Below are 22,192 nucleotides of genomic sequence, written 5' to 3'. Positions count from 1 at the left end.
GGTGACAACATGCATCCTTGTCTAAGGCCTGGTTTTACTGGGAAATAATCTCCCTCTCTCCTACATACACAGTGGAACCTCTATGAGCAGTCGATGGGTCAGTTTTTTGCTTCCATATGCGAGCAAAATTTCCATAAGCGAGCAGACCTCAAGGCCTTGATGCTGGTGAGGGGCTCTTGCTCTTAATCTAGGGAACTGTGTCTCATTTGTTTGTTGGACTATCTTATTGAAACTTGGGCAATGTATGATGGAAAGATGCTTCTTAATGTAATAATAATAATAATATAGTGGACCCTTGGTTATCAGCCGTAATCCGTTCCAGAAGGTCAGCCGGTAACCGAAATGGCCAAAAACCGAATTAATATTTCCCATTAGAATTAATGGAAATACAATTAATCCGTTCCAGACAAAAATATTCACAAAAAAAAAATAATTATTTTAACAATTCTAAGTTTTACATACCTTTATTGAAGGCTAATGCTGGCGTCTGGAAGATAGGGAAGAGGAAAGAGGGAGGATTTAATGTTTGGAAAGGTAATCCCCCTCCATAAAGACTAGGTAGCAAAGCCTTCTCTGGGGTTCCCTTCTTTGTCTTTTAATGCTACTAGGACCAGCTTGAGAGTCACTGGACCCCTGCCTTGCAAAAAATCTGCCCATAGAGGTCTGTTTCTGGCATCTCTCTAAGATTTCCCTGAAGTAGGACAGGGTTTTGTCACTGAACATATTGCAAATATGGCTTGTTTCAGCTTGGTCAGGGTGGTGTTTCTCTTCAAAAGCTTGCACCCTAGTCCACATTGCACACACCTCTAATCTGTCATTTACTGCTACAGTACATTCATTACTAACATTAAAATATTTGTAGTCTTAATGTTGGGCAAGAGGTGAGTAGTATTTATTTTTAGGAAGTGAGTGTAGGTAGCAATAGACGTAGGTACAGTACTCGTATGTAACCCCCCCCCCTACACAACACAGCTATATTACAATACACAGCCATCATATTGCCATGTTCACTGAGTTTAATAATTTCTAACAACTACCTTTAGATGCCATCATAAACAAAGGGAGAAGTAATGAATAATTCATGCCAAGAATTGTAAACAAATGCATATGAAGGGCAGTTACTGCACCAGTCGCCAGATTCAGAGTTTTCTCCAACGCTGCATCAGAGAAAACGTAATGTTTACTCTCCATCCCACTCTCCACTGGATAACATACAAACATTGCGTATTTATATGCTACATGATATGTAACATGTTTCTTATGTAATTTTGAAAATATCATAGATGGATTAATGAAAATGTCTATATTAACGTAAAATAAGACATTCAATGCGCCAGAGTGATTATTAACCCCTTCAGGGTCCAAGGCCCAAATCTGAAGTGGTGCCCCAGTGTCCAAGAATTTTCAAAAAAAAAAATTTGTTATTTTTTCTTATGAAATGGTAGAGAATGTTTTTGTGAAGGTAATAAAACAAAAAGTACGAAATTTGATGGAAAATTGACGAAATTATGCTCTCGCGAATTTTGATGTGTCAGCGATATTTACGAATCGGCGATTTTGCCGACTTTGACTCCCATTTTAGGTCAATTACATTATTCCAGTCAACCAAATTCTTAGCTATTTCACTAGTATTACTTCTATTCTATCAAATGAGCACAAGAAATTGCCAAGTCAACTGTTTCAACTACAAATTAAAGTCATCAGAAATTGTTAATTTGGCCAATTTAACACAAAGTTCAAAATATTCCAATTTCAAAATAGGGTCCAGAATAAACAATGTAGGTATTCCTGGAACTAAACTTACATTTCCTCTGTTCATTAGTTATGTTTTGAGGCTTTACAAATAAATTCCATTTTTATTTTTTATTCACATAATGAATTTTTATTCACACCAAAAAATAGAAGATTTACTGTTATGCAATACTGTAATAATTGTATAAATATCATCACCATACTTGTGAATGCATATTAGACCCACCAGCTGGCGTGTATTAGACGCGTGAGGTCGTTTGTTTACTCTTGAATATCGGCAAAAATTTAACATTTCTGCTACTTTGAGCTCAGTTTCAAGCCATTTCCAGTGCTAAAACCAATCAAAATCATCTCTATTTCTGTAATGTCTTCCATTCTATCAAATGAGACCAAGAAATCGCAAATAGAACTATAAAAAACATACGAAAAAACACTGCAAAGTTGCTGTTTTAATGAAAAATCATGATTTCATTTTTTTTCTCTCATTATACACAGCGTGCTGCAGGATCTGTTTTATGTGGTGCACACATACCACATAGATGTATTCTCTCATATCTAGGCCCAAATGTACCACTCACAGTTTATCAGAGTGAGCTGAGCTCATGACGTAGATCTACGGTTTGGACCCTGAATGTAAAGCCGTAGCTCTACGGGACGGACCCTCAAAGGGTTAAATATACATCGCATATAATAAACATTGCATGTTTATATGCTATGTATCATGTTTCTTACATAAATTTGAAGAAAATATAAGAATCTTTCCTCCGTAAGCCATGCGTGTTGTAAAAGTCAACTAAAATGCTGGGAACAATGGGCTAGTAACCCCTTTTCCTGTAAAGATTACTAAAAAGAATAAGAAGAAGAAAATTGTCAAAGTGGGAAGTCTGAATGTGCATGGATGTTGTGCAAATGATAAGAAAGATGATTGTGGATGTTATGAATGAGAAGAAGCTGGATGTCCTGGCTTTACGTGAAACGAAGCTGAAGGGGGTGGGAGAGTTTCAATGGAGAGGAATAAATGGGATTAGGTCAGGGGTTTCAAATATAGTTAGAGCTAAAGAAGGAGTAGCAATAATGTTGAAGGATAAGCTATGGCAGGAAAAGAGGGACTATAAATGTATTAATTCAAGGATTATGTGGAGTAAAATAAAGATTGGATGTGAAAAGTGGGTTATAGTAAGCGTGTATGCACCTGGAGAAGAAAGAAGTGTAGAGGAGAGAGAGAGATTTTGGGAAAAGTTGAGTGAATGCGTGGGGAGTTTTGAATCAAGTGTGAGAGTAATGGTGGTTGGGGATTTCAATGCTAAAGTGGGTAAAAATGTTATGGAGGGAGTAGTAGGTAAATTTGGGGTGCCAGGGGTAAATGTAAATGGGGAGCCTTTAATTGAGCTATGTGTAGAAAGAGATTTGGTAATAAGTAATACATATTTTATGAAAAAGAGGATAAATAAATATACAAGGTATGATGTAGCACGTAATGAAAGTAGTTTGTTAGATTATGTATTGGTGGATAAAAGGTTGATGGGTAGGCTCCAGGATGTACATGTTTATAGAGGGGCAACTGATATATTGGATCATTATTTAGAGTAAGAGGTAGATGGGAAAAGAGGAAGGTGGCAACAACAAGTAAGAGGGAGGTGAAAGTGTATAAACTAAGGGAGGAGGAAGTTCGGGGGAGATATAAGTGACTGTTGGCAGAAAGGTGGGCTAGTGCAAAGATGAGTAGTGGGGGGGTTGAAGAGGGTTGGAATAGTTTAAAAAATGCAGTATTAGAATGTGGGGCAGAAGTTTGTGGTTATAGGAGGGTGGGGGCAGGAGGAAAGAGGAGTGATTGGTGGAATGATGAAGTAAAGGGTGTCATAAAAGAGAAAAAGTTAGCTTATGAGAGGTTTTTACAAAGCAGAAGTGTTATAAGAAGAGCAGAGTATATGGAGAGTAAAAGAAAGGTGAAGAGAGTGGTGAGAGAGTGCAAAAGGAGAGCAGATGATAGAGTGGGAGAAGCACTGTCAAGAATTTTAATGAAAATAAGAAAAAATTTTGGAGCGAGTTAAACAAGTTAAGAAAGCCTAGGGAAAGTATGTATTTGTCAGTTAAAAACAGAGTAGGGGAGTTAGTAGATGGGGAGAGAGAGGTATTAGGTAGATGGCGAGAATATTTTGAGGAACTTTTAAATGTTGAGGAAGAAAGGGAGACGGTAATTTCATGCACTGGTCAGGGAGGTATACCATCTTTTAGGAGTGAAGAAGAGCAGAATGTAGGTGTGGGGGAGGTACGCGAGGCATTACGTAGAATGAAAGGGGGTAAAGCAGCTGGAACTGATGGGATCATGACAGAAATGTTAAAAGCAGGGGGGGATATAGTGTTGGAGTGGTTGGTACTTTTGTTTAATAAATGTATGAAAGAGGGGAAGGTACCCAGGGATTGGCAGAGAGCATGTATAGTACCTTTTATATAAAGGGAAAGGGGAAAAAAGAGATTGTAAAAATTATAGAGGAATAAGTTTATTGAGTATACCAGGAAAAGTGTACGGTAGGGTTATAATTGAAAGAGTTAGTGGCAAGACAGAATGTAGGATTGCGGATGAGCAAGGAGGTTTCAGAGTGGGTAGGGGATGTGTAGATCAAGTGTTTACATTGAAGCATATATGTGAACAGTATTTAGATAATGGTAGGGAAGTTTTTATTGCATTTATGGATTTAGAAAAGGCATATGATAGAGTGGATAGGGGAGCAATGTGGCAGATGTTGCAAGTATATGGAATAGGTGGTAAATTACTAAATGCTGTAAAGAGTTTTTATGAGGATAGTGAGGCTCAGGTTAGGGTGTGTAGAAGAGAGGGAGACTACTTCCTCGTAAAAGTAGGTCTTAGACAGGGATGTGTAATGTCACCATGGTTGTTTAATATATTTATAGATGGGGTTGTAAAAGAAGTAAATGCAGTAAATGCTAGGGTGTTCGGGAGAGGGGTGGGATTAAATTATGGGGAATCAAATTCAAAATGGGAATTAACACAGTTACTTTTTGCTGATGATATTGTGCTTTTGGGAGATTCTAAAGAAAAATTGCATAGGTTAGTGGATGAGTTTGGGAATGTGTGTAAAGGTAGAAAGTTGAAAGTGAACATAGAAAAGAGTAAGGTGATGGGGGTATCAAATGATTTAGATAAAGAAAAATTGGATATCAAATTGGGGAGGAGGAGTATGGAAGAAGTGAATGTTTTCAGATACATGGGAGTTCACGTGTCGGCGGATGGATTTATGGAGGATGAGGTTAATCGTAGAATTGATGAGGGAAAAAAGGTGAGTGGTGCATTGAGGTATATGTGGAGTCAAAAAACGTTATCTATGGAGGCAAAGAAGGGAATGTATGAAAGTATAGTAGTACCAACACTCTTATATGGATGTGAAGCTTGGGTGGTAAATGCAGCAGCGAGGAGACGGTTGGAGGCAGTGGAGATGTCCTGTCTAAGGGCAATGTGTGGTGTAAATATTATGCAGAAAATTCGGAGTGTGGAAATTAGGAAAAGGTGTGGAGTTAATAAAAGTATTAGTCAGAGGGCAGAAGAGGGGTTGTTGAGGTGGTTTGGTCATTTAGAGAGAATGGATCAAAGTAGAATGACATGGAAAGCATATAAATCTATATGGGAAGGAAGACGAGGTAGGGGTCGTCCTCGAAAGGGTTGGAGAGAGGGGGTAAAGGAGGTTTTGTGGGCAAGGGGCTTGGACTTCCAGCAAGCGTGCGTGAGCGTGTTAGATAGGAGTGAATGGAGACGAATGGTACTTGGGACCTGACGATCTGTTGGAGTGTGAGCAGGGTAATATTTAGTGAAGGGATTCAGGGAAACTGGTTATTTTCATATAGTCGGACTTGAGTCCTGGAAATGGGAAGTACAATGCCTGCACTTTAAAGGAAGGGTTTGGGATATTGGCAGTTTGAAGGGATATGTTGTGTATCTTTATACGTATATGCTTCTAAACTGTTGTATTCTGGGCACCTCTGCAAAAACAGTGATTATGTGAGTGTGGTGAAAGTGTTGAATGATGATGAAAGCATTTTTTTGGGGGGGATTTTTTCTTTTTTGGGTCACCCTGCCTCGGTGGGAGACGGCCGACTTGTTGAAGAAGAAAAAACCATGGATTGATTAATGAAAATGTCTACATTAACGTAAAATAATACATTTAATGTGCCAAGGAGTGATTATTAACCCTTAAAAGGTCCAAATGTATATATACGTTTTTTCGACATCTGAAAGTATGTAAAAAAATGTAGATCTTTTTTGTTTTACATTTGAAAACGTGTAAAAAAACTTTTATCTACATTTTTTTGTTATATTTGAAAATATGTAAAAAAAAGTAGATCTACTTTTGTAGCACTACGAATTTGAGCGTCGATCTGTTTGGACCATTTAAGGGTTAAATATACATCGCATATAATAAACATTGAATGTTTATATGGTATGTAACATGTTTCTTACATGATTTTGAAGAAGATATAATAGATGGATTAATGAAAATGTCTGTATTAATGTAAAATAAGACATATGTGCGAGTGATTATTATTAAATATGCATCGCATATAAACATTGCATGTTTTCATGTACTATGTAACGTGTTTCTTTGGGCCCTGGTTGCTTATTTTGCAGTTGTACTCGATCAATAACCACAAAAAACAATGGATTATAGCAAAATGTTTGAATGAATGAGCAGAAGCTTCCTCACTCGCCCAGATGTCAGTGGAACGCCTTCCGTCTGAACAAAAAACCAATGGAAAAATAAATAAAGAAACGACTCTAGGAAAAATAAGAATAATGACTTTTGAGGATTTTACTTAAAATTTAAATATAAAAATGTCTTTTGGTTCTGGTGCTGTAGTTGGGCAGGAGTAGGTAAGGCCCTAGACCGATCTCTGATGTTAAAGATGATGTAGGTTATCCTGGGTGGATTGTAACAGTCCGATGTTTTGGAATATCCTCTACCACTCGGTTGGAGCACCCCAAGTAGAATAAATAAGGGCCGGTAGTAGTCGAATAATGTTAAGTCCAATTAACAAGTGTCTTGCTCTATCTGGCGTCTATCCTGGATGACCACGCCAGGAACAGAGCTGGTAATAAGAAAGAATAAACTGGTTACCAATGGTTATGATAATATAACATTTAAGAATGAAAAAGAGTGGTAAATGCCAAAATCATTACTGGTAACCAGCAAACAAAAGAAAACAATGAACAGTAATACTCCTGGTAGATCACCTTACCTGATCAGGAGAAGAGTGGAGGTGAAGTGACTCTCCAAACTTCAACCCACACCAGGTAAGGTCAATACTACCAGGAGTAGAAATTGAAACAAATCAGACACAAGGAACTAGTTTTGCCCCAGCCCGCCAGAGGGGGGGGGGGTGCGCGACGTAACTCGCTAATGATTCCTGGTTGCCTGAAGAGCCCTAACCCCACTTACGCCCACTTTTCCCTCACACCAGAGACAAAGCCAAACTGACTCGCAAGCAGCCCCAGCTGGCGGATGGATGCCTTCCAAATGGCCGAATTAACGGCTGATAACCAGGCACCAAAAAAACCGCCCGATAACCGAGTTGGCTGATAATTGAACCAGCCAATAACCGGGGGTCCACTGTAATATGTATAATAATAATAATATGTATAATAATAATAGTATAGTAATGTAATGCAATAATAATAATAATATATGTATAATAATACATATATAATAATGTACTACTAAATAATTATAATAATAGACGACTTCAAAAGGTCATCACTAGGTGACGGTGTTTACCACAACAAAGAGGGAGCGTTGTGGCTGCCTCCACCTGTTACATAATGACATATTTTATGCATTATAGAGTATATGTCAGGTTTCTATGTTATTTATATTGTTTATTATTTCATATTAGATGAACTGTGATAGATAAATAAGCCGTAGAGTTGATGATAGCGAAATATTCAAGGAGTATTTTGTCCTGTCTCCAGACAAACTCGTTGGCCACTGCCACATATATAATGACATTTTATTTATTGTTATGTTGTTTGTTATGTCATATTAGATGAACTGTGATAGATAAATAAGCCATAGAGTTCATATTAGCGAAAATATTGAAGTACAGAATTCCACTGGAATGGATTAATTGCATTTCAATTAATTTAAATGAGGAAAATTGACTGCAAATGAGCAAATCCAGTTGCGAACAAGGTCATGGAATGGATGAAACTCGCAAGTAGAGATTCCACTGTGTGTAAAACACACACACACGCACGCCCGCTCGCTCGTTCGTTCGTTCGTTTCAGTGGCTACGACTTTTGTGAAATTTGACTTTTGGCAACATTTTTCGTCAAAATATAGGCTCGTGGTTCGTGATTGGCCTCGTGATTCATCTGTTGTATGGAACGCGTCCATGCTGCCGGGAGCGGCCGGGTGTACACAAAGGCTCGCACACAACATTCAGAGAGTCATTGTGGCATGATTTGTGGGCTAGTGACCAACACCCCACGGGATCATTTAAAACATTTCATGATAAAACATTGTTTTTTTGTGCTTGCAACTGCTAAATAAGCCACCATGGGCCCAAAGAAAGCTCATAGTGCCAGCCCTTTGGTAAAGAAAGAAAGAAACACGGTAGAATTCAAGAAAAAACTTGCAGCAAAGTACCAAAGTAGAGGAGGAAGAGAGAGGGGAGAATGTGCCTTCTTCAGTGATTCTACGATACGAAAGCAGCAGGTATCGATAAAGGCTATAGCACCAGCCAGCGATAAAGTGTAGCATTAACCCTTAAACTGTCCAAACGTAGATCTACGTCCACGTGCGCGGGGGGGGGGGGGCTCCGAACGAAGATCTACATTTTTTTTTTTTTACATGCTTTCAAATGGGGAAAGTCAAGGTCAGTGTGCTATGCACGTGAACGTAGATCTACTTTGGGACAGTTTAAGAGTTAACAGTGTAGCAAGTTAAGTGATAGAAAAAGACACGAAAGTAACTTTACAATGTTGTTGGAGGTGTATAAGACCACTGAACATATTTCCTATTTATAAATTAAAGTGTAAATATCTCTTATAAATTACGAACATTGTTTGTGTGAATAGTGGTGGTGGTTTCTGCTGAAACCTCTACCATCACTAACATGTACGGCTTTTCTCAGTGGCCCTTATAAACCCAACAACATCACCACCACTCGTGGCACACGGAATGACATATTTTATTAATTCTAGAGTGTATATTATGTTTGTTATTAATATTGTTTATAATTTATGTCAGATGAATTGTGATAGATAAATAAGTCGTAGAGATATTAGCGTCATGTTGAAGCATAAACTCGCCTCCCTCTCGCCTCCTACCAGTCTGCCGTACACCAACAAGAGTTTTCAGTGAAGGTAAGTGTGATGTTAACGCTTCCAGTGTTTTTGACATAGTAGTACGGCTTATGCACAAGTGTTGGTGACGTACTAGTACGCATAAATTCTAGTGCCCTCAAATCAAGCGGGAAAAGGCTGGTAGGCATAGATGTGAAAAAATGGGTCTGCGTGGACAGTGTGCACAGTATAAAAAAAAATCCTGCAGCACGCAGTGCATAAGGAAGAAAAAAAAAGCTGACCGTATTTTTGGTTTAAAACAGTGACTTTGCAGCCTATTTTCGTATGGTATGTATGGTTGTATTCTCATTTTCTAGGTCTCATTTGATAGAATGGAAGACATATTGCAGAAATAAAGGTAATTTTGATTGGTTTCACAATAACGGGTATCTTGAAATTGAGCGGAAACTAGCAAAACTGTTCGATTTTTGCCGATGTTCAAGAGTAAACAGATCATGCCATGTGTCCAATACATGTCAGCTGGTGAGTCTAATATTCTTGCACAAGTGTGCTGACATTATTTATACTGTTTTTACAATTATGCAGTAGTATACCTAACAGTAAATCTTCTATTTTTTGAGAGAATAAAAATTCAAAATGGAAAGCAAAAGTAATGTAAGAGGGGGTTGGAGACTTGACTTTTGAACAGATAAAATGTTATTTTAGTGCCAGGAATGTCTTTCTTCTTTATTCTGGAACCTATTCTGAAATTGACATCTTGTAAAATTTGTGTGAAATTGGCCAAATTGCCAGATTTTGACCACTTTATTGGGTAGTTGAAATTGGTAAATTGGCGGTTTCTTGTACGCAGTCGATAGAGCAAATGGAATTTTAGTGAAATAGCTATGATTTTAGTAGACTGAAACATTGGAATTGGCCGGAAGTAGGGCTCAAATTGGGCGAAATCGCCGATGCGTAAATATTGAAACAGCTACCTTCGTGAGAGCATAATTGCATAAGTCTTCCATCAAATTTCATATTTTTGGTGTCATTATGATCGGCAAAAGATTCTCTGTCATTTCATAAGAAACAATAATAATTTTTTTTTTTTCGACCCTGAGAGTGAGTTGACCGTTTCAGGGTCCCCAGGCCCTCTCCCAGACTTGTTCTCAGGGATGCCCAAATTAAAAAAAAAAAATTTTTTTTCTTATGAAAAGATAGAGAATCTTTTCCCGATCGTAATGACACCAAATTTATGATATTTGATGGAAAACTTGTGGAATTATGCTCTCGTGAAGTTAGCGGTCTCGACGATGTTTACTCATCGGCGATTTTGCCCACTTTGAGCCCTATTTTCGGCCAATTACAATGTACTAGTCGACAAAAATCATAACTACAGTGGTCCCTCGCTTTTCGTAGTTCCCGGCAATCATAAATTTCGCCAATCATAGGGGTATTTTCGTATAAACATCGACTCGCGAGTCGTAGTTCGTCCGGGACGCGTACCCACGGCGTGAGCCATGGCGGCAGCCAGTCTGGCGTTGTTTACCAGTGAGCAAAGGTCCCCTCACGTGCTCCAGCGAAATATTTCATAATCCATTTATTTTAGTGCTTGCAAGTACTAAATAAGCTACCATGGCTCCAAAGAAAGCTCCTAGTGCCAAGCCTGTGGTAAAGAAGGTGAGAAATATGATTGAATTTAAGAAAACCATCATTGAACAATATGAAAGTGGTACAAGTGTGGCCGAACTGTCCAGGATGTGTAAGAAACCCTACACAACCTTATGTTCCATAGTGGTCAAGAAAAAGGAAATCAAGGATGCTGTTGTTGCAAAGGGAGTAACTATGCTGACAAAAATGAGATCACCAGTACTGGAAGAGGTTGAGAAGTTATTATTGGTGTGGATAAATGAGAAACAATTAGCAGGAGATAAAAGACTGTTGAGTAGACTTCAGGATGTACATGTTTATAGAGGGGCCACAGATATATCAGATCACTTTCTAGTTGTAGCTACACTGAGAGTAAAAGGTAGATGGGATACAAGGAGAATAGAAGCATCAGGGAAGAGAGAGGTGAAGGTTTATAAACTAAAAGAGGAGGCAGTTAGGGTAAGATATAAACAGCTATTGGAGGATAGATGGGCTAATGAGAGCATAGGCAATGGGGTCGAAGAGGTATGGGGTAGGTTTAAAAATGTAGTGTTAGAGTGTTCAGCAGAAGTTTGTGGTTACAGGAAAGTGGGTGCGGGAGGGAAGAGGAGTGATTGGTGGAATGATGATGTAAAGAGAGTAGTAAGGGAGAAAAGGTTAGCATATGAGAAGTTTTTACAAAGTAGAAGTGATGCAAGGAGGGAAGAGTATATGGAGAAAAAGAGAGAGGTTAAGAGAGTGGTGAAGCAGTGTAAAAAGAGAGCAAATGAGAGAGTGGGTGAGATGTTATCAACAAATTTTGTTGAAAATAAGAAAAAGTTTTGGAGTGAGATTAACAAGTTAAGAAAGCCTAGAGAACAAATGGATTTGTCAGTTAAAAATAGGAGAGGAGAGTTATTAAATGGAGAGTTAGAGGTATTGGGAAGATGGAGGGAATATTTTGAGGAATTGTTAAATGTTGATGAAGATAGGGAAGCTGTGATTTCGTGTATAGGGCAAGGAGAAATATCTTGTAGGAGTGAGGAAGAGCCAGTTGTGAGTGTGGGGGAAGTTCGTGAGGCAGTAGGTAAAATGAAAGGGGGTAAGGCAGCTGGGATTGATGGGATAAAGATAGAAATGTTAAAAGCAGGTGGGGATATAGTTTTGGAGTGGTTGGTGCAATTATTTAATAAATGTATGGAAGAGGGTAAGGTACCTAGGGATTGGCAGAGAGCATGCATAGTTCCTTTGTATAAAGGCAAAGGGGATAAAAGAGAGTGCAAAAATTATAGGGGGATAAGTCTGCTGAGTATACCTGGTAAAGTGTATGGTAGAGTTATTATTGAGGGGGTTGGGAGTGGGATGGAGAATGGGATAGCAGATGAACAAGGAGGCTTTAGGAAAGGTAGGGGGTGTGTGGACCAGGTGTTTACAGTGAAACATATAAGTGAACAGTATTTAGATAAGGCTAAAGAGGTCTTTGTGGCATTTATGGATTTGGAAAAGGCGTATGACAGGGTGGATAGGGGGGCAATGTGGCAGATGTTGCAAGTGTATGGTGTAGGAGGTAGGTTACTGAAAGCAGTGAAGAGTTTTTACGAGGATAGTGAGGCTCAAGTTAGAGTATGTAGGAAAGAGGGAAATTATTTCCCAGTAGAAGTAGGCCTTAGACAAGGATGTGTGATGTCACCGTGGTTGTTTAATATATTTATAGATGGGGTTGTAAGAGAAGTAAATGCGAGGGTCTTGACAAGAGGCGTGGAGTTGAAAGATAAAGAATCACACATAAAGTGGGAGTTGTCACAGCTGCTCTTTGCTGATGACACTGTGCTCTTGGGAGATTCTGAAGAGAAGTTGCAGAGATTGGTGGATGAATTAGGTAGGGTGTGCAAAAGAAGAAAATTAAAGGTGAATACAGGAAAGAGTAAGGTTATGAGGATAACAAAAAGATTAGGTGATGAAAGATTGAATATCAGATTGGAGGGAGAGAGTATGGAGGAGGTGAATGTATTCAGATATTTGGGAGTGGACGTGTCAGCGGATGGGTCTATGAAAGATGAGGTGAATCATAGAATTGATGAGGGAAAAAGAGTGAGTGGTGCACTTAGGAGTCTGTGGAGACAAAGAACTTTGTCCTTGGAGGCAAAGAGGGGAATGTATGAGAGTATAGTTTTACCAACGCTCTTATATGGGTGTGAAGCATGGGTGATGAATGTTGCAGCGAGGAGAAGGCTGGAGGCAGTGGAGATGTCATGTCTGAGGGCAATGTGTGGTGTGAATATAATGCAGAGAATTCGTAGTTTGGAAGTTAGGAGGTGCGGGATTACCAAAACTGTTGTCCAGAGGGCTGAGGAAGGGTTGTTGAGGTGGTTCGGACATGTAAAGAGAATGGAGCGAAACAGAATGACTTCAAGAGTGTATCAGTCTGTAGTGGAAGGAAGGCGGGGTAGGGGTCGGCCTAGGAAAGGTTGGAGAGAGGGGGTAAATGAGGTTTTGTGTGCGAGGGGCTTGGACTTCCAGCAGGTATGCATGAGCGTGTTTGATAGGAGTGAATGGAGACAAATGGTTTTTAATACTTGACGTGCTGTTGGAGTGTGAGCAAAGTAACATTTATGAAGGGGTTCAGGGAAACCGGCAGGCCGGACTTGAGTCCTGGAGATGGGAAGTACAGTGCCTGCACTCTGAAGGAGGGGTGTTAATGTTGCAGTTTGGAAACTGTAGTGTAAAGCACCCTTCTGGCAAGACAGTGATGGAGTGAATGATGGTGAAAGTTTTTCTTTTTCGGGCCACCCTGCCTTGGTGGGAATCGGCCAGTGTGATAATAAAAAAATAATAATTAGCAGGAGATGCTCTTATGACCTTGATTATTTGTGAAAAGGCTAGGCAGTTGCATGAAGATTTGGTAAAGAAATTGCCTGCAAATAGTGGTGATGTGAGTGAATTTAAGGCCAGCAAAGACTGGTTTGAGAGATTTAAGAACCGTACTGGCATACACAGTGTGGTAAGGCATGGTGAGGCTGCCAGTTTGGACCACAAGGCGGCTTAAAAATGTGTGCATGAATTCCAGGAGTACATAGAGGCTGAAGGACTGAAACCTGAACAAGTGTTTAATTGTGATGAAACAGGCCTCTTTTGGAAGAAAATGCCAAAGAGGACCTTCATTACACAAGAGGAAAAGGCAATGCCAGGACACAAGCCTATGAAAGACAGGCTGACGCTAATGTTCTGTGCTAATGCTTGTGGAGATTTCAAAGTGAAGCCATTACTAGTGTACCATTCTGAAAATCTCAGAGTGTTCAGGAAAAACAATGTTATGAAGAGCTAATTATGTGTGTGGGTCACGAGGGAAATTTTCGTCGAGTGGTTCAATGAAGTGTTTGGCCCTAGTGTGAAGGAGTATCTCCTGGAAAAGAAATTGGATCTCAAGTGCATGCTAATAATGGACAATGCACCTGCTCATCCTCCAAACTTGGATCACCTAATTTTCGAGGAGTTTGGGTTCATCACAGTAAAGTTCTTGCCCCTGAATACCACTCCTCTCCTCCAACCCATGGACCAGCAGATCATTGCAAACTTTAAAAAAAAAACTACACAGAAGCAATGTTTCACAGGTGCTTGACTGTGACCACAGACACTCACTTGACCGTAAGGGAATTTTGGAGAGAACACTTCAGCATCCTCCATTGCATAACCCTTATAGGTATGGCTTGGGAGGGAGTGACTACCAGGACTTTGAACTCTGCCTGGAGAAAATTGTGACCAGATTGTGTCGACAAGAGGGATTTTGAAGGGTTTGGGACTGACTCTAATGAGCCTATGTCTTGTAAAATCAATTGTGGCACTGGGGAGTTCCATGGGGTTGGATGTGAGTTTGGAGGATGTGGAAGAATTGGTGGAAGACCACAATGAAGAGCTCACCACTGAGGAGCTGCAAGAGCTTCAGCAGGAAGAGCAACACATCGCAGCTCAGAATCTTGCTGCAGAGGAGGAGGAAGAGAGATGGAAGAAGGTGCCTTCTTCAAAAATTAGAGAGATTTTTACTATGTGGGGTAAGATGGAAAGCTTTATGGAGAAACATCACCCTAACAAGGTTGTTGCAAGCCATATTGGCAACATGTACAGTGACAAAGTCTTTGGCCATTTTAGGGAAGTGTTAAAGAGACGCCAGAAACAGAGCTCTCTCCACGGTTATTTTGCGAGACAGGACTCCATTGACTCTCAAGGTGGTCCTAGTGGCATTAAGAAACAGAGAAGACAAGCAACCCCAGAAAAGCAATTGGTACCTGAGGTGTTGCTGGAAGGGGATTCCCCTTCCAAACTATAAACAATCCACTCTCTCCTCCTCCTCCAGTCTCCCATACACTAAGAAGAATCTCCAATAAAGGTAAGTGTTATGCTGTTAATGTTTCATTCATCATTTCCCATTGTATTGTTTATGTACTACATGTATATTTCATGTAAAAAAATTTTTTGTTTTAATACTTCTAAGATAAGATAAGATTTTATTCCGATTTTTAACCCCGGAGGGTTAGCCACCTAGGATAACCCAAGAAAGTCAGTGCGTCATCGAGGACTGTCTAACTTATTTCCATTGGGGTCCTTAATCTTGTCCCCCAGGATGCGACCCACACCAGTCGACTAACACCCAGGTACCTATTTGCTACTAGGTGAACAGGACAACAGGTGTAAGGAAACATGTCGAAATGTTTCCACCCGCCAGGGATCGAACCCGGGCCCTCCGTGTGTGAAGCGGGAGCTTTAGCCACCGGGCCATGGATTAATTGTATTTATATTATTTCTTACGGGGAAAATTGATTCATAAATTGTAAATTTCGTTTATAGTAACGGCTCCAGGAACGGGTTAATTACACGTTGAATTTTTATTCTCACAAAAATAGAAGATTTACTGTTATGCAGACTACTTCATTAGTGTAGAAATGGTATAAATAATATCAGCACACTTGTGAAAGAATATTAGGCTCACCAGTTGACGTGTATTGGACGCTTAGCATGATTTGTTTACTTTTGAACTTTGCTAAAAATCGAACATTTCTGCCAATTTGATCTCAATTTCAAGGTACTTTTCATTGTAAAACCAGTCAAATCATCTCATTTTCTGTAATATGTCTTCCATTCTAAAAAATGAAACCAGGAAAACTAGAATACAACAATAAATACCATATGAAAATACAGTGGACCCCCGCATAACGATTACCTCCGAATGCGACCAATTATGTAAGTGTATTTATGTAAGTGCGTTTGTACGTGTATGTTTGGGGGTCTGAAAGGAATAATCTACTTCACAATATTCCTTATGGGAATAAATTTGGTCAGTACTGGCACCTGAACATACTTATGGAGTGAAAAAATATCGTTAACCGGGGGTCCACTGTACAGTGCAAATTCGCTGTTTTAATCCAAAAACGCGGTCAAAGTTTTTTTTTTCCTCATTACGCACTGTGTGCTGCAGGATTTTTTTATACTGCGCACACTGACCACATAGACCTATTCTTTCATATGTAGGCCTACCAGCTTTCTCTCACTAGATTTGAGGGTGCTAGAATTTAGGCATACTAGTGCATCAAAAACCCTGGTGCGTAAGCTGTACTAGTACGTTCGAAACTCTGAAAGGGTTAAGGATCAGGGGTCTTGACCCTGAAAGGGTTAAATGTTCATTTATCAATTTTATTAGTGCTTTATATTTATTTGTCATTGTTTTCTGCATGTAAATCTCTATTTAATCTTTAAAAAAATATTTTTTGTTAATACATTTGGGTGTCTGAAATGGATTAATTGGTTTTCCATTATTTCTTAAGGGGAAAATGTTTCGCTATTCATGAATTTTGTCATTCAGCAGAATCTCTGGAATGGATTAATCACGAAACTGAGGGGTCCACTGTTTGTCGAATTAATTTTCCCCGTAAGAAATATTGGAAAGTATTAACAGAAAATATTTTTATTAAAGATTAAATATACATACAGAAAACAATGACAAATAAATATAAAACACTAGTAAAATGGATAAATGAACATTTATCACACTTACCTTTATTAACTGATCTTTATTGACTTGTTGGTGTATGACAGACACGTAGGAGGCAAGTGGAAGGCAAGTTTATTATGCTTCAATATGTTAATATCATCTCTATAGCTTATTTATTTATCACAATTCATCTAATATGACATTATTAACCCTTTCAGGGTCGAGAGGCTCTCTTCTAAACTTGTTCTCAGGGTCGAAAATTTTTCGGAGAAAAAAAAATTTCTTATGAAATGATAGAGAATCTTTTCCCAATCATAATGACACCAAAAGTATGAAATTTGATGAAAAACTTAGGAGTTACGTTCTCGTGAAGTTAGCGGTCTCGACGATGTTTATGCATCGGCGATTTTGCCCACTTTGAGCCCTATTTTCGGCCAATTCCAGTGTATTAGTTGACAAAAATCATAACTATTTTGCTAGAATTCCATATTTTCTATCGAATGAGTAGAAGGAACCACCCATTTACTGATTTAAACTATCCAATAAAGTGGTCAGAAATTAGCAATTTTGCCAATTTCACACAAATTTCAAAAGATGCCAATTTCCAGATAGGGTCCAAAATAAACAAGACAGACATTCCTGGCACTAAAATAACATTTCTTCTGTTCATTAGTTACATCCCCAGGCCCCTCTTATATTTCTTTTGCTTTCCACTTTGAATTTTTATTCTCACAAAAAATTGAAGATTTAATGTTATGCAGACTACTGCATTAGTGTAGAAATAGTATAAATAATATCAGCGCGCTTGTGGAAGAATATTAGACTCACCAGTTGACGTGTATTGAATGTGTGGCATGATTTGTTCACTTTTAAACTTTGGTAAAAATCGAAAATTTCTGCTACTTTGAGCTCAATTTCAAGGTACTTTTCATTGTGAAACCAATCAAAATCATATCAATTTCTGTAATATGTCTTCCATTCTATAAAATGAGACCAGGAAAACTAGAATACACCCATAAATACTATATGAAAATACAGTGCAAAGTCGCTGTTTTAAACAATAACACGGTCAGTTTTTTTTTCTCATTACGCACTGTGTGCTGCAGGATTTTTTTTTATACTGTGCACACTGACCACATAGACCCATTCTTTCATATGTATGCCTACCAGCTTTCTCTTGCTAGATTTGAAGGCGCTAGAATTTAGGCGTATTAGTACGTCAATAACCTGGGTGCGTAAGCCATGCTAGTAGGTCGGAAACCCTGAAAGGGTTAATTGAAATGCAATTATTTCGTTCCAGGTGAATTTCTGCTCTCAGGTGGCATGACGAAATAACCCTAATAACAACTCTACGGCTTCTTCATCTGTCGATATTCATCTAATATGACATAATAAACAGTATAAATAACATAAACCTGATATACACTCTAGAATGAATAAATACGTCATTACATGGACGGCGGAGGGAGGAGGATTGTGGTCGGGAGTGGTCGCGCTTTCTCGCTATGAAAGCGTCAGAGGTGTTATTATAAGAGATAATGGAGTTTGAGAGGCTAACTGAATTAGATCTGGTGTACATACAACATATACATACCTTGGAAAAGAAATGCAAAGCAGCATAACCTGTCAGGAGTTCACACTTTTCTTTGAACTGCTGTGTACAGTTTTTATGTTTATCTCACTATGCTACGTATTCACTGACTTTTTGGCTTTTTTTCCATGTTTGCCACACTTTCATCTGCAGGGCGTTTCAATAAATAACTGTCCAAGGTGGTTTGTTTCTTCCTCCCTTTCATAATGTTTCGGAAATGACTTACGCAAGCGTCATTACATAGCTCCAGCGCAAAACCACGTGAAACTTTCTTTGGGTGTTTCTTTTCATTAAAGTCAGAAAATCTCTCCCAGATTTCCAACATTTCCTTTATCTCACTTGTGGAGATGTACTCCTCCACATCTTGTGCCTCCATGGTACGAACGTCCTGCAAAACCTCCTGATGCTGCTGATCATGTAGTTCATCTAACTCCTCCATCGTCAGCTCCTCGGAGTGCTCCTCGATGAGATCATTCACGTCATCTTCATCCACTTCAATTCCCATGACCTTTCCAAGGAACACAATCTCCTCCACCAGTGGCGTTTCGGGTTTGAATCCTTCTAAGTCCCTTTTGGACACAACCTCAGGCCACAGCTTCTTCCACGCTCCTTTTAACACCCTGCTGGGCCATATTTATAATTTTGAGGCATATCACGATGTTATAGTGGTCCTTCCAGAACTCTCGAAGAGTCAAGTTTGTTTTCTGTCACATCACAGCGGCATTGGAACAGGTGCATGGTGAAGAGCTTCTTGAAATCAGAAATCACCTGCTGATCCATGGGCTGCAGGATAGGGGTGGTGTTAGGTGGAAGGTAGAGAACCTTTATAAACTTGATCTCTTTGATTATGTTGTCTGTGATGTTCAGTGGGTGAGCAGATGCATTGTCCAGGACAAGAAGGGCATGCAGGGGTAGGTTATTTTCTTGGAGATACTTCCTAACGGTAGGACCAAAGACCAGGTTTATTCAACCCACAAGTTTGCCCTCCACATAACATATGAGACTAAAAAGGCTCTAGAGTTTTCTGAATGATACATGAGCAGTGGCTTGATCTTACAATCGCCACTTATATTGGCACACACTGCAAGGGTAAACCTATCCTTCATGGGTTTGTTGCCTGGCATCTTCTTCTCTGCAGTTATGCAAGTCCTCCTTGGCATCTTCTTCCAGAAGAGCCCTGTCTCGTCACAGTTGAAGACTTGCACAGGGATGTATTCTTCATCTGCTGCCACTTCTGCAAAAGTTTTGATAAAATCTTCAGCTGCCTTCACATTAGAGGTCGCTCCCTCACCATGCCTGATGACAGAGTGAATGCTGGACCTCCTTTTAAACTTTTCGAACCAGCCTCGTTTGGCTTTAAATGATGTTTCCAATGCTTCGTCTGTTAATATGCCTGGGGTCTTCAGCATCAAATCAGCGTAAATGCCTCGTACCTTCTCGCAGATGATACCTTAAGTCACAGTATCTCCTGTGAGCTGTTTCTCCGTCAACTGTGTCAACAGCAGCTTTTCCATCTCTTCATTGACAGTGGTCCACTGCTTAAGGCTAGATGTTGGCCGCATGTTAACGAACTTTTTTTTATGGACCGATTACGTTCATTTTTGGTGTACTATTAGGAGGTTATATCGAATATGCTGTGCTGAAGTTTCAATCATATCGGCCAAAAAGGAAATGAAATATGCAAAATTTACGAAAAATTGCATTTGGCAGGGCACAGTTTGTCAGTGGTACTCGGACAAGTGGTTTTGACACTTGCTGCTGCTAGAACAACTCTAATTCCATCACTTGTCGATGAGAATTCTAAAATAAACCTTATCTTCTTGCTAAAAAAAAATAAAGTTTCATAACTTTTTTGATATATTGGAAGATGTCGGCCTTGTTGTCCACATAAATCTAAAAATATTTTGGATAGTTCGGAAACACGAACGCTACCCCGTAAAACAATCATTCTCCCATGTTTGTTGTGAGAAATAAAGTCAATTCAATCATAAATAAGGCTGGTGATCCCCTAAATAGGTAAATAAGTTACTTTCGAGATATAGGCCGCAGCGCGCGGCACCCCCGCTGCCCGGGAAAAAATTTTTTCCCCGAAAAATTCGCTTTATTTTACACTTTTTCCGCGGCCTACGAGTGTTTATTACAGTTAATCATTGTAAATCCGTTTTCTCTCATCACTGATGAGAGAGGGCGGACCCTCTCTTCACCTTCAGGGGAAATATCGATAGAAATTTATTCCTCGGGGCGTCATATTATGCTATATATTTTTTTTTGAGGTGTACTTTTTATGTTTATATGCTATTATTATATTGCATTATATCATAATAGATCAATTGTGATAGATAAATAAGCCTTATAATTGATATTAGCGTGGGTATGGAATATTTTGTTGGCTGGAGGTGTCGGCCATTTTATGCACTATTCCCAGGGGTTCCCGATTGGTTCCTTGATCACATTATCTCCGCCCACTCTGGCATGATCTCAGATGGTGAATTTGTATTATATTAGACATAAAGATGTACGAAAACGATAAAAATAACACGGGGAAAAACGCAACAAAAACGTCAACAAAGCTGAGTCAGCGCTTCTTACGCGACATGTTGCGTCAGCGCTGTCACCATGCCTGTTATAAATGGCTGTAATTCCTTTTAGAAACATCGTACAAGGATAATAATTATACCAGCGTGTAGCCAGAAAGTTCAGCTATTTTTTGGTAACAATAACTCGGTTTTCATATATTTTCGAATTTTTTTTTGCTCCGCGCGCGGGAACCCTCAATCGGTCCTTAAAAATTACTGTAAACCCTTTGCTGCCGCTAAAGCCTTTATACACTCCTGCTTTAGTATTGTACTTATAGTAGAGGGGCTATGCTTGTACTCACTCGCCAAGTCCTTAACCCTCTAACCTAATCTATGCTTATCAATAATTTCTTGTTTTAATTCCATGCAGATCGTCCTCTTTTTCTTCTCGGCACTGTCCTTTGCACTTGCTTTCTTAGGACCCATGGTTAGAAAAAATCTAGCTAATTAACTGCACGAAATGTAAGGAAATCAAGAGAATTCCTTGCACCGCGAGGGTAGCTCTGTCAGCACATGTGCACTGGTGAGCATTGTTTTGATTGACACTATCTGGTGGTGGCGTTGTCAGATTACATTGTACGCAGTACATACATACATGTACTATTATTATTATAATTATTATTGTACTATTAGTATTATACACAGTGGAACCTTGACTTAAGAGTTTAATCCGTTCCAGGAGCTAGCTCATAACTCAATTTACTCATATATAAAATTAATTTTCCTCATTTAAAATTAATTGAAAAGACATTAATTTGTTCCTGGACTGGAGAGAGAAAAAATACATGAATATGACGCTATTATCAACTGTACGGCTTATTTATCTATCACAGTTCATCTAGTATGACATAATAAACAATATAATTAAGAGAGAAACATGATATACAGTAGGGCCCCACTTATACGGCTGGTTAGGTTCCAGGCTGTCGCTGGAAAGCAGACATCGCCGGAAGGCAGAACTCCATTTTTTTTCCATTTATAAATGCATATAAATGCCAGACAACAAGTTTACACTAAATTATATTAAGTTAGTAATAGAACTAGGTATTAAAAACACACAAAGTAAAATAGTCACAGTAAATTCATTACTTAAAGTATTTGTAATCTTAATGTAGGGAGAGAGGTGAGTAGTACTTATTTGTAGGAAGTCAGGTGCAGGTAGCCCAGGTGTAGGTAGCACTGGCTCCCCGTCTCATACTTAATATACGATATTTAAAACATCCCAGAGAGGTAAAATGCACATACAGTACACTCATTATTTAACTTAAAATATGTGTAGTCTTAATATAGGAGGAGAGGTGAGTAGTATTTATTTGTATACAGTCAGTGTAGGTAGCCGGTAGGTGTAGCCTGGGCTACACCTACCG

General features: G+C 39.2%; 1 protein-coding gene across 3 annotated transcripts in view; it reads left to right on the top strand.

Annotated features, from left to right (window-relative positions):
- Positions 1-22,192, top strand: part of wcy (WW domain-containing adapter protein with coiled-coil wacky) — a 235,902-nt gene that overhangs the window by 140,541 nt on the left and 73,169 nt on the right. The window lies entirely within an intron of this gene.

This window comes from Cherax quadricarinatus, chromosome 23 (assembly GCF_038502225.1).
Source record: "Cherax quadricarinatus isolate ZL_2023a chromosome 23, ASM3850222v1, whole genome shotgun sequence".
Classification (NCBI taxonomy): Eukaryota; Metazoa; Arthropoda; class Malacostraca; order Decapoda; family Parastacidae; genus Cherax; species Cherax quadricarinatus.
Note: the sequence above shows the minus strand (reverse complement) of the source record. Positions and strands in the feature narration are given on the sequence as shown.